At 36.6% G+C, this 14,417-nt stretch overlaps 1 protein-coding gene across 1 annotated transcript in view; it reads left to right on the top strand.

Annotated features, from left to right (window-relative positions):
* Nucleotides 1-14,417, top strand: part of MCTP1 (multiple C2 and transmembrane domain containing 1) — a 270,331-nt gene that overhangs the window by 233,288 nt on the left and 22,626 nt on the right. The window lies entirely within an intron of this gene.

The following is a 14,417-nucleotide window of genomic DNA, read 5'->3' on the forward strand; positions in this document are numbered from 1 at the left end:
ATAATCACAATTCTCATAGACGTCCACTTGGTTTGGAGTTGGCATTGTGGCCCAGCAAGCCGGGAAACTGCTGCAGATCATTCAGCTATTTGAGAAAATGTGGTACAGTTTGGAGGCTGCTGGTTGGGTTGAGGATTGCAACCACAGTAAATAACAGCTCGTTTTCCATGTCTTATTGAGCCAAGCTATGGGACTGCTTGGATTGGTTGTCCCCCAGGGAGAGGGAAAGAACCAGAAAAAAGAAATTACAATGACCTTGCACCACTGAAGCAATGGCTAGCACTGGCAGGACAGCTTTCTGGTGAGACAAGTACAGTGAAGATAACCCTGTTGTTTCTGGCATTTTCTTAGCAGTAAGATGATATTTGTGAAAGAAAAGAGAGGAAAAAAAAGATAATTTTACAACAGTTCTGAATTAAAATACAGATGAGTTTGACCTTCACAGATGTTTCCCCACCTCTGTTGTAATAAAGCAATGATTTTTTTTTTTTTTGAGAGGAGAAAAACAGTGTATCTTAATTTATGCCTTTGACCTTTGTTTCTAGTTGAGATGTACAGTTATATACCTCTGTAAGAATTCATATGCTGGCAGCAGCATTTGAAATGTCAGAAAATTCACCATGATTAGTTAATCCCTGAATGATTATTTTTCTGTTAGCTAACACCTAAGATTTGAGAGATGATAAAAAAATGAGTATTTTCCTCATTCCATTACCAGTTCAAACATTTTACAACTGACAGAAAGATATTATGTGGAATTCTTCTATACATCACTTAAATCGTTAGCTACATCGTTTCAGAATCAGCAAACACTGTAGTAACAAAACCTCCTTTTACAAAACACGTATGTGATGGTTTTTAACACTAAATGATATGAACATACACTTCTGGCAATAAAATATATGATTTATTGCAAAGGTCAGTCATGTAGCTGTGGAGAGCTTGTATTTTAACTCAACATGCTGGCTTTGAATCATCATTTCTCTTCTGATAAACACTGATCTGCCATCCATTTATGGCCGTTTTCTCTTGCTTGTTCCTGCTTTATTATTAGAGCCTAGTGCAAGAGTATCATCCCAACGGTATGTGTATTCTTGGAAATGTTAATAACTATGATTAGTTCACAAACAACGCTTCACTGCTTGTAGTTTAAGCCAGCCTACTTAGTTACCACTTAGTTGTCTTTGGAAATTGCTAAACAGACTCCATAAAAGGGAGAATGGGGATAGGGATGAAAAAAATCCGTATTTTGTGGCTATTAAGAGATGCCCAGTAAAACATACCCCGTCAGAAATAGCGCTCTGGGTTTTAATGTTCTGATCTAATATTTAGCTTTCTGAAATTGATGCCAGATTTCTAACATTTCTTTGGATATAGTTACCAAGGTTAAATAAAAGTGAATATTTAAGATTGCCGTATGTATTCAGTGAGGCTTTTTATTGAATATTTAAAAGCTATCTTCCTATGCAGAAGTTGTTTAGGTTGACTTTTATAAATTCAAAGCTATCTTCATTAATACAATTCATTTGAGTTCTCATAACTTAATATGCTGTCAAAAACCCCATTTGAATGGAAAGTAACTTTTTTTTTTTAATAAAAATGTATGGGCTACCATGTACATTCAGTAGTCCGTGGAGTGGGCATTGTATTGCTTTGAGCTAAATGGTAGAATCTAAGTGTATAATTAGGACTGCATGTTTTTCCTTAGAGTTCTGTTAGCGTGAGGTTTTTGGTGTTTCGGGGTTTTTTGATGCTCAGTCCTCCTCTGTTAACCACTGCTGTTCTTTTTATATCTGTGCATCAAAATAGAAGGAGCACAGTTTCATATTATTTTAGTTCATGTGTGTGTGTATTTCTAAAGCTTTGTGCAGAATGAAGCTTTGTGAGGAAAGAAATGCACATTTTGTAATACCAGCTGGCAGTGACCTCTGGCTTTTATTATTTCTCTGTTTTTTCATATGGTATAATAGAAAAGTCAGGTCAATGGGTCTTCTTATGTGATAAAAGTAAAAAGATTAATAAATGTGCCAAAGCCTCACTTTAATTGAAACTGAAGCATATGTTGCAAGTATGTAAAATATGTCCCAGATGTTTGACCATGGCTGGTGTCTTTGCTTTCCTTGATTACCGCAAGGCAGCTATTAGTCCTGTAACCTTTGGACTTAACGGTAAATGGGGTGTTCCATGGCACAAAACTGGAGCACCTGTTTCCCATTCAGTAAAGACCCCTGGCAGGCTTTACCTAAGCCTACCCATATGTTTTCACTTAGCAGATTGTTGGGCGATTATGAAAAGTGTCTTTCTTTAGAGCCAGCTTAGATATTAGTCACTTACTCGCAGTGAAAGGGCAGCTCTTGGGCTACTTGATGAGGTCCGTGTGGGCGCGCGCTGATGGGGGCTTGGGGACGTGTGATGGAGGACTGTTTCTTGACATTCCCGAACTGCAGAGTTCAGAAGTAATAAACTGAGGATGATAAGTATTCAAACGTAGGTATTTAGTAAAAGTAATACATTTTATCAATAGCAATCGGTATATTATTTGCTTCATCAGAATGGTCTGTGTTTTATTAACCTTTTTTTTTTTTTTTTTTTTAATGCCATGCTGTGGTTAGGGTAGGTGGGACTGTAGATTTAAGGTCATAAGGATGTTTTTTTAGCTAGAGAATACGAACTTTCGTCTTCAATTGCAATATGACTAAAACTAAAATGGCAAGAATACTTCCTGTTATCTCAGTTGTCAACTGGTGTTTAATAGTGGACTGCTGTTGTCTAATTTCATTTCTTTGTCATATTATGTCTTTAAGAGCTGGAAAAAATGCTGTAGTTTGTTTGGTTCAGGCATTTCTCATAAATTTAATGCTAGTGTTTCAAAGAAATAGCATGAGATTGTGCATTCCGTATATTCTGTACTGCTTGCTAAACCTATGCCAACTACAGATCTACAGTTTAATCTGATTTCTCTCTCTTTTTTTGGCTCCCTTCCAAACTCTGGCTTATACAGGCCTTAGCAAATAAGGGTCAGTTAAATTACATGAAGTCAAGTTATCAACAAACTATCAAATGGATTTTTACAGTTAGGTAATAACAATGTAGTGGTCAATGTGCATAATGTATGCATATAATAAAGGTTTTTCTTCGTCATTTAAGAAATTTAGATAATGCTTCCCACATAGCTTTATTCTTTGAACAAGTTCCACATGAGATTTCAGATAAACACAAAGAATTCCAGCTCAGCGTTTTGTGAGAAGCCCACAGCATGCCGCAGAATCAAGCCAGTGACTAATACTGCAGATTTAAGTGGTGGAAGACGCACGGTACGGGCACTATGCTCTTTTAACTTCTTGTTAACAGTAACAATATTTTATTAATACAAAATATTAAAATAGCTTGCACCTTTGGCTACTCTGTCTAGGCTGTAATTATTTGAAAAATTCCTAGCAGATATCAGTCAGTTTTTTTTTTCCAAGATAACTCAAAGATTTTATAATGTTATGTAGTCGAATTAAAATATATTTAAAAGTTTGTAATCATCTCTGCTGAGAAGTACTAGCTTTGTTTTCAAGCCAAGATACATTTGTAATTTGTCTCAGAAGCATGCCCTGCATTTTCTACCACGAATAGATCATGAGGAGAAAGAAAGATAACTCTGATACAGAATACAAAACCATGGAGTATTAAAGAGAAGATTGTAATCCTATTGTACTGGCAATTATTTTCTATAAAATAAATGCCTTATAGAAAATCAATAAAGTAGGGAGTGAGTGGAGGGAATAGAGGGGAAAAAAAAAAACAAAAATCAGAATTTAATGAAGAAATTGAATGAAATTAAATTGAATTGAAATGAAGAATATCTGTACCTTAGATTCTACATGTGGATAGCACCTACATAATAGCTGTAAATGCAGACTCTAATAACAGCTTCCAGTTAAATTTGTAGCTGCATATAAAAATGCTGTCCTCCTTTAAAAAAAAAAAAAAAAAAAAAAAAAAAAGAAAGAAAGTAAGTTAGACTATCTATATGTATGTATCAAACTAAACCTACAATAGAACAAGCTGCAAAAAATATGTAGCTGGAATGACAGAGAAACTTCTCAGTACAATTTGGCTAAATTTAATTATTTCTATTGGTCATCACTTGATCACTGTGCTTTGGGCAATAGGGGACATAAGATTTATGTAGTAATCATAGCATAGGGTGATGGGGTATACTACTTCAGCCTGTAGACTGGAATAGCAACTGATGCTCTTTTCTGATCACTGGATCATCCTGATTCTCAGTCATTGAGCTCATTTTCTTGATGCTGGTTAGCTGGAATTTGCATGGACTGTGTGGGCCTATTGCCTAGGTGCTTGCATGAAAAAGCAGTTTTCATCCTGCCCGGTACGGGGCATCGAATGTGCTTCATGACCAAATGGTGTACCTTTGCGGACAGCTAACTTGGAAAGCCTTCTGAGAAGTTTTGTTCTTAGTGAAGTCAGATTACTTTACCTGGGTGCAGTTCTGAAATGTTATCAAAATTACTGGAGTTAAATCAAAATTAGTGAAATCAGAATCTCTGAGAGTTATATCCAAAGTCTGGCACTCAAGGATATGTGTGTATGATAGTCTCTGGGGGGACTGTAGGTCTATAAACTGTTGAATGAATTATAATCATTCGTGTGTGTAATTTTTTTATCTGTGACTGATGTAGTACAGGTAATATTCTTCATTTATTAAGTAATCCAAGTATAATTGAATAGATTATTTAATCAAATGAGGAGTATGTCTTAATTGTATTGGTTTTTTTGGAATGCAACATAATTTTGCCCTGCACTTTTCTCTCTCTTTAATATTATTGATTAATATAACTAAACAGATTGGAGTTCTTTGAGACAAGTAAAAGTGTTGGTTTTTTTTTCTTTGTTTGTTTTTTTTTTTTTGTTTTGTTTTTTTTTTAACCTAGCTACTCAAAAAGTGAGTTTATAAAATGGAAGTGGTAAAAATACCTGTATGATCTTCTCTGACTAGGAAAAGAAATGATGAGTACTGAAGGAAAAGAGCAAGAACTTTTACTGCTGGGCTCTCTTGGAAACCTCTCTGTGTGTGCAGGCCATTTGGCTCCATAGTTCCAAAGGCATTCAGTTGCTACGTAGCTTTAAAAAAGCAGGAGGAATGGGCCACTTCTCATTCTCTATCAGAATTTTTAAACACACTTTCACACAGAGCCCTGAGACCTGAGTTCTGTTTTAGCTACTGCAACAAACCTCTTTTGTGATTGTAAGCAAGACAGGCATTTACCGATACTTGAGTATTTGTCAGACACCTGAATATCTCTTTAAGTTTTATTTATTTATTTATATACTTCTCTCTTCTGCCTTTCAAAGAGCAGTCCATAATACCTGCATTAGATGCTTTTTGAACTTGCTATCCAGGAACCTCCAGAAAAAACAGGGCAATCCAAAGTCCACGGTACAGAACAATTCTTTTTCCAAGTCCTACCAAAAGCAGAGACATGGTAAGGCACAATTTTGGAAACCTTATAGAAGAATTGAGATAGTTTGTCATATGGCAGCATAAGGATGAGTGCTGGATGGACTCAGTCCCTGGTAGAGAGACATGCAAGTGATATAGTCCATGTGAATGAAATGTTGGCAGAAGGTAACGCTAAGTGAGAATACAAAGTCTTATGGCATGCACAGCAACATGGATCTATTCAAAACGGGAGGCAGATCGTGGTCTGCTTTCTCAGTTGAGGTTTGCGGCTGAGGCTCACAGCTCAGCACAACTGAGTACCTACCCTTTGAGCTGGGTATGTGACTTCCACTTCACTGAAATATTTGTTTTTTTTTTTAAAAAAAAAAAGTTGTGATTTGAACTACAGAAATTTGGCAGCACAGTTGATTGGGCATTTGTGTGCTTTATGCGGTTGCCATTAATAAGACATGAGAATATAGAAAAACAAATTGCAGGAGTTTGCAAACAATGTGTATATATTCTGTGCTGTTTGAAGTACAGATATGTCAGTAGAAGATTTCATACTGTTTACTATAAATGTTGATTTGGGAATCTGTTTTACATCCAGTAAAGAGGTTGCTGGATAGATCATCCAGCCAAAATACAATCCTGACTGAATGAAACTGGCCCATGCCAAAGAATTTAAGTACAAAATTCCCTCTAGATAAATGTGGAATGGAATTACAAACCTGGTTTTGTGCAGCAGCAAGCGCAAGGACAGAACTCAGCATAACAGAAAGCAGAGGCTGCGGCTACTGAGCCTTCGTCAACTAGCAGCCGGAGAAGCAAATTTGGCATCAGTGAAACTTATGGACAAGTGCTGCGTATAATTAGCTTCATTTTACTTCCTTTTCATTTTATAGGTAGGAGTTTTATACATCTACTGGTAAGCACCATAGAAGCTCCAGAGGTGTGGCAGTTTACCATGGTAGTTTTATCCCCTGAATAAATTTCCTTCAGAAAGCCTCAAATATGCTTCTGTTCTGGTAGGGTGACTCGTTCCACCCCTCCCAGCAGAAGCTCTAGGACATGCAGCTCCTAATTCGCAGATACTTTTAGATTCCTAGAGACTTTCCAGCAGGAATTTTGTTTCCAGGTGTTCCCCCAGCACTGCCCTAGGAGCCAATTCGCTAAGCATGGGAACTTCCAATTGAAACAGTTCTGTACATTTCTAAGCATAAGTGCAGGGAAGAATATATTGCTTTTCAATATGGAAAAAATATTTTTGTGAGTATCTACCTCCTCTGCAGTGGTTAGCAGAGACCTGAGAATAACCAGACAGACAGGTGACACGCAGAACTCGTGTCGTCTGCAGGCGTCCGCGCAGAGCTGACCCGACCTCTGGCGTACCTTGAAGTCGTGGGCTGTGCCGCCTCTGTGACGCTTTTCGTGTAGCTTTGGTGTACAGTTTAGATATACTTGAAATTAGAACTTGTGACAAATGGAAAAACAATACAGTAGTTTTAGCACTCTGGCTTAGTATTAAATGGGACATAAGGATTGGGGTGGTATCTGTATTATCTGCCTGAGCAGTAAATGCGTGTTTGGCTTGTTTGGGAACAGACGAGGTAATGCAATAGGTTAACGTACAGCTGTAGCAGTCAGATAATGTAATGTTTTTATTGATTGTCTGACTGAGTAACTACGCTGGGTGTTAAGTTTGCTTGTCACAGTGCTTAGTGCCTGGGGTAGTTGAGCCAAGTTACTTTTCCACGGAGTTGACCTCAAAGTCCCACAGTCGTTCAATCAAACTCCTCAGATTTCATGCACGAGCAATTCCTTTCCTTTTCTAATAGGCTGTATTAAAGAGAATGTGTCACCTTTTGCACCACGTAATAGTAAATCAGATCAGAATTCATGCACAATTATGTCAGTGGAAATCTAATATTACTGGCTTGCTTATCTCAAGATAGCACATGGAGAAGTCAACTTGCACAGCTGACAGATTTACTTGATTCTATAGATAACTTATTTGTAAGCAATTGAGCTGAAGAATGAATATGGATTATTTTCATACATTTCTAAAACCATAAGAGAGGGAGAAATTTATTAAATATTTAAGTATTGTTTCCTTCCTTTCTCCTGTTTTCCTTCTCTGCCCCCATCTTTTTTATTTGTGTTAGTTTGCTCAAGTCTTGGAAGTAATGAAGTCTAGGACGTGGAGAACGTATTTTATGTTATCAAACTACTAACTATTACATTCTGTTTTTCTTCAATAGTGTAAAAAAGTGAAAATATCATTGCTAATAGGAAACATTCTTGTAATCAGAAATAGTAGCTTAAAATCAATTGGTCAACAAATAGGCTTTTTTGGTGTTTTACACTAAAAAAAACTTTGCAATTGCGTCTACCTTTGGTGTATGTGACGGTGTTTCGTTATCCCTTTAATTCATTAACTGTGGCATTAACTGTGATTTAAAGTTAAGCACAGCAAAGTTATTTTTTGGCCCTTAATTATTGTTTGATCAAAATGTTAAACACCAGTAACTGCAGGGGGGAAAGTGGATGTTATTCCTATGCAATACATTCTCTTCTGCTAATTAGACGGTTAATTGATGGTTGGACTGTTTAAATTTAGAGTGGAATTTGAAATTTGTGTGTCTGTGTACACTAAAGCATCTTCTTGTCTATTTTGTGAAGTCCAGGGCTGCTTTCCTTTCCGGTCTGAAAGCACAAATGCTGCCGGAATATTTAGATCAATACATAGCATATAGTGAAGATTAAGAAAAAGTTTAGTCAGCTATTTTCTGAAGTACAATATACAGCCATGCATTTTAATAGAGGAATGTTTTACATAGTAATAGTTGTAGTTTCTGGACACTCCATTAAAAAGTAAGATCTTATAGTCTATTCAGGGGAGCTTTAAAGTTGCATTATCAAAAATTATATTATATGGTGTTATAGCTCAAGAGCAGATTTGTTACTAAATTTTTAAAAACATCTATTATGCAGCATAATCCTTTTTCCCCATCGTCTTCAGTATGTATTGATTCAGAAAGGATATGTTCTTACACAATGTTTTTTTTAAACAAGTTCTCTGCTGAATTTTGGAGTCTTAGTGCATGAATATGGAAATAGCATTTCCTGTAAATGCTGAAGTTCTTTTTTTCCTCTAGTGAAATTTTCTCGGTACATTTCAAAAATGGTCAGAGTATTCAGATCGCAGCTATGTGTAGTTCATAGATTTTATTGGTTTGCAAATCAATAATCTGTATATTAGGAGAGGGACTACAGAGGCTTAGTAAAAGTTGATTTTTAAATAAGATTTAAGGTGCTTTTCAAAAGAATTTAAACAAGAATTCAATTAATAGTGTTTAAGGGAAGAAACAGCCCACTAAGCAAACAACAATAACTTTAAGATTTGTAATACTAATCTTTTGAAGACAGTATATTTGAGGAGTCTGCATCTTACCTCCGTAAGGTAGAGACCATTAGAAAACCCTCATTTTCTCTCTCTTTGAAAGGAAAATATGGCAGGTTTGATTCATACTGCATCTTCCTCTGGTGGCAGTAAGACTTAAGGGACTGTTCATTCATTGACCGTAGTCAACCAGCCTGTCCCCTGCCACCCCAAGAGAAAAAGGTCTACTAAGGTATTCACTCAGGAGCTTGATTGTCTCTGCTCATCTTTTTGATTTTTATGCTCCCTTGAGCTTTAACTACCATCTTTAACTGTTCCTTCTTCCTTCTGATCTCGAGCATTTCAGATCCTTTCATTTTACATCTGCTTTTTCAGTGACTCATCTCACTTAGGACAGTGGAATTGGGTGACAGCTCTAGTGAAACCCCCCCAAAAGACCAAACTGTGTATGATATATATTACTTCACTCCTAATTGGCATGGTTTACCAAATCTTCATACAGCTCTTGCCATCAACCTTCTCTGCAAATGCAGTCGTGCAGTGACTTCCTAGCCAACAAGTCAAGGAAAGGCACCTCTCGCTGTGGAAGCCTCCCCCAAAAGTTCTATGAGAAACCGTGCAACGCTGATAGTCCAGATGAGCAAGTCCATGCCTGCTGATGTAGTCACACTCCTGGAGCCCTTTCTTGAGAGAGAAACAGGGAAAGTTCAGCATATCTATACCTCCAAATTACAGTTCTGTAAAGAGATTTCGTATGTACTCAGATGCTCAGATGTCACCACAGGTAGGTATACTCTGTTGGATATTGAATAAATATCATTTGCTAGAAGCATGACAGAATTAAAAAGCAAGAACAAGTAAAACATTTTGTAAGATCTGATGTGGTTTGTAGAACGTAGCCTGGTATTTCTTCAGATAACTAAATCAGGGTAACTCTAAAAAGTAGAAAAGGAGGTTTTATTGGAGTGTTAAAAAATTTTTCCTACCAATACGGTATTTATTTTTTATTGTCAGAACAGTGGAAGAAGCTTCATTTGCTATTCCTTTTTGTTTTTTTTTTTCCTTCTCTCTAAGGTTTGAGTAAAATCACTAATTTTCCCCACTCTCTACCCCCTTGACCTCCCCCCATTCCAAATCTTCACACTTCTGGTCTGTAATTTACATTTTGATGCCAATGACTCAGATCTTTGAATGGATTTTTTTTTTCTTTCAGATTTTGTAGGAAAAAAAAGCTTTACTATTATGCTTTTAGGTCATTAACAAATGGAAGTACGTAAATTTCAAAGCAAAGTTTTACAGATATTTTTTCTTCATTCTCATTTTAATACGAAATGTGAACGTTTTAATGTGTGATTTCAGTTGACTGTTAAAATTCATAGGTCTATTACTGTGTCTAGAACTTGAATAGTGAAAAAATAGTGGGAAAAAAAAAGGGTTTTCTCTTCTGTCTCTTTTCTTTAAGCATTTCTTCTGCTGCTTATTTCCCATGCATTGGCTAGGCAGAGCTCCAAACTCCAGGAGATAGTAAGTCCATGAATGGTGTCATTTGTCAAAAATATTAATAGTTCTAGGAAATTACAGTTTGATAAGGAACAGCACAGTTGACTTTTATGTGAGCAAGTATAGGGGGAGTGAGTCAGAGGAAAAAGGTTGGCAAAGGCAGAAAGGAAAGAAAAAAAGAAAATGGCTGTATACTTCGTTGTGTTTCCCTTAGATATGTGAGGACAATCAATGAAGAATTCCCAAGCAAATTTCCTGCAGGACTCTGCATTTCTAGAGCATTTCAACCGTATAGATAGAATTTGTCCAAATTCGATCTCCAAGATAATACACACAGCAATTTGGAATTTGTGGCCAAGTACATAGAATTCAGTATATCAGAGATTATTTTTCCCCCATAAATTATATTAAAGTTCAGAAAACCAAAGTGATCTCTGTTAATTCATAATTCTTCTAGGTGGAACAGAATTCAGAAATACCCTATCTATGTTAGGTTCATGAGAAACTACTTAAAAATCCAAGGTTTAAAAAAAGTGTACTGAAAATGAAAAAAGAATTTGTGGCCAAACTAGATTATACAGTTGATTAGAGCTTTCTATGGGAAGAGGTCAAGGAGAGCAGAAAGGGGACAAATTAATCAGTTAAAAGGCACAAAGGGAATAAATAAAAAGGGGTTTCTACAAATTTAACAATGATAAAAAAAAAATGCCAGAGAAACAATATACCCCTACCATATGAGGAGGGAGATAAAATTATTTAAAACCAATCTGATACTGGACATCCTATAAAAATGTTTTCAGGAACCGAAAATGGAAAAAATAAGTTACAAAGGAGACATGATAATTTCTGGAGACTATTTTGGGGAAATAGCGATGCTTAAACTATTAATGTAATTATCCAACAATCTTACTGTTCTACTAACATTTATTTTTCAAAACTCATGGCAAAATAAGTGCTGAAAGAATTGAGAAAAATTTGCTTCCCATTTTCAGAAATGACGAGGAGATTGATCCTGATGATAATGGCTTCTTCCTCCCCACCCCCTGCTTTTATTCTTGGTAAAATAATACATCAGACTTGAAAACAAAAAAAAAAAGTAGCCAAACATGTAGGACTATTCCCATGTTCAGATAGAGAAGCTCACAGGACATCATGATGAGGGCTCTGTAGATTTTGATGCAAATGCAGGGAGATTTTGGAGAACCCTTGGTGTGTTTGATGTCAATGAGCACTGTATGTTGTGTGTGCTGCCCAAAATAAAATGCCCTTATTTATTTAAAAGCCTCAAAATATTTGCAGATAATGAGGTTTACTATGCCCATCGTCACTATTAGAACTGAAGTCTACATGCATGCTTCCGTATGATGATAACCTGATGATTATTTTTAACCAAAATTGGTCTCAAAACTGATACTAGGTTTTTGAAATGTAAAAGATGCATTTTTGTTCAGTTTTGTTTTCCTACATTCATTACTGCATGCCGTTGCAGATTGTTCCTGTACTTCCTGTCAGCTCCCCGGTAAGACAAAGAGTTAGAGGAATTAATTTTCACACTTTGAACCTGAAAAACTGTACTTCCTTCAAAAAGTTATGTGAAAAATAAGAGCCCGCAGTCAAGGGGATTTTACCCTACAAAAAAACCAAAGTCTCCATGGTGCTGTTAAAATATTCCTTCTCCCCCAGAAGGGGCACCTACGCTGTAGGTGGTGAGTTGAGGTGGGGGCGGCTCTTTCCCTTCGGAGGTGGCAATAGCTCGCAGGCTTTCTGCATTTCTTCTGGGCTTGGTCAGTGTCGTTCTTCAGAGCTGTTGCCTGACAAAAGCCTACAAGGAGGATTGGGCTTCGCGGAAGCATGGCCAGAGCCCTCCATATGCTAGCTAGCTTGCCTTCTATTAGTACTTTCAAATGTTTTTGCACTTAGGAAATTGTTCTTTTCTTCCTTCTCCCTCCTTATCTTGTGTACAATTCTTCCTACTTTTTACACTCTAGAGGGAAACTGGAACTGTGATTAGATGTACTAAAATACCTGTGCTAAAAACTATATATAATTTGCAGTTCAGTCATCCCTGTCATTTTGCAGATTTAGATTTCTCTTTAAACTACTTAAATTGCGGCTGAGTTTTCTTTTTTTTTATTGAAAGTAACATTTATAGTAACAATGAGGAAAATTGAACATGTGAATGAAATTAAAACATATTGCTTTCTAATAATATTCCAAATGAATAATTTAGGTCTTTCCTTTAATAATATAAATCCTTCCTAATTAAGAGACTTGCATTTTGCTCCGTAATTTTAGATAAGATGAGGAGGGGAAAGCTCAACACAACAGCTCTGAAGTGATAATAATCTCGGAACCAGCCAAGAGACTTTGTGCCATACAAGTAGCAAATAAAAACGTTAGAAAGAAATGAATGTATGGAAGGGTATGTTAAATAATAGCTTTGATGTAGCTACCTGCTTTTCTGCCCCCTACTTTAAGGTAGGCTCCTTCTTAGAGGCTGCTGATGCCCACTTGACTCTGGTGCCACCATTCCCCTTTCCTTTTCCTAGAGCCAACAACAAAAGAAGTCTTAATAATTATGGTTGTTAATATTATAATTAATAATATTATTAATCTTGTTACGGATGAATATTAATGCTTGCACTAATCAAGTGCTTGGTCCCTGTGCCCACGGTGGGGAGCGATTGCGGATGAAGCCCTTGAAGGGTCTCCAGTCAGACCATGCCAGCTGCGGTTGCCAAGGGGACTTCCTCACATCCCCTTTGCGTTAGCGTAGCACCATGCCAGGATTTCCCGGGTGCTTCCAGGTACCGCAGACCAATCCTTTGCTCCCTACATGTTCCTAGAGCCTACACTCTGGTGTTTTTGAATAAGCCTTGTTAGCGAATTCCCTCCCTTTCCCTCCCTCCATAGCACTACATTAATATTTTTCCACTGCATGAATTAGTATTTTCCACTGTGCAGGAATCAAAAGAGCTAAATTCAATACAAAGGGAATGAAATTTCTGGGCTCAGGCGATACGGTATGATGCTGTGTGGGAGCTGTAAACTCAGGACTACTGGCTTCTCCAAAGCTTGGAGTCATCGTGAAAGTAAAGCTCAATACTTTAGGATGAGAAAGAAATTCGTACTAAATTTTGAGGCATTGACTGGAAGGAACTGTTTTTTAAGCTCTTTCATCATGTAAATAAATATAAATAAAATCCAAATAATCATAATCCAAAAATCATGGAGACAATATCCAAAACAAAGAAAAATACTATCATATTTTTGTATATATCATAGGGGTTTTCAGGAGAGGTGATTTTCATTTTGAAAACGGGTGGAAGATATTCTGATCCCCTTCCCCCCAGCTTCTCAAGAATGGTGAATATTCTCTTAAATATTTTATTTTCATCCATACTATTGTACAACCATAATCAAAATGGTACCAAAATAAGTAAATAAAATAAATGTGGTAATACAGTCTATTTCAAAGCGTGGATTTGCAGAAGAAAGAGAAGGAAACACAAAATAGGTCTTAGGATACAACTTTCAGTGTGATTGATTAACGAGCATGTCATTCATTTTCTTAATTCCAATTTCCTTAACCAAAAAAAAAAAGATAAAACTAACCATTTATTCTGCTGGGTTGGGAACGGTTTTTCGAAAGTAGAGTTTTTCTTCCTACTAGAAGAAATTAGTGCCAGAGTTGGAAGATATTTATATGATGGTCTTCATTTAGCAAGTCTATTGGAAGTTCTGATTTCCCTGTAAGAAGAATTTGAAAGAAGAGACTTTGTGGTTCCATGGTTCTGTCTATTGATTTCTTGGTCTCTTACTGCTCCTCTGACTCTGGTTCCTTTTGACAAATATGCAAGTATTTCAGGTAAAAAGCTTTTCAGCTTATGTGTGTTGCATATGCTTAACTTTCATAGTAACTTATTCTGTTGTTCTGACTGGAGACTCTTTTTTGTTTTACTTCCATGACCGATTTTAACTGTCATATTTTTATCTCAAGTGAAGGGTGGTTGTTATACCTACTCTTTTGATATCTATTTCACAGGGAAGTGTCCATATGTG

Source organism: Rhea pennata, chromosome Z (assembly GCF_028389875.1).
Source record: "Rhea pennata isolate bPtePen1 chromosome Z, bPtePen1.pri, whole genome shotgun sequence".
In the NCBI taxonomy this organism is placed as follows: Eukaryota; Metazoa; Chordata; class Aves; order Rheiformes; family Rheidae; genus Rhea; species Rhea pennata.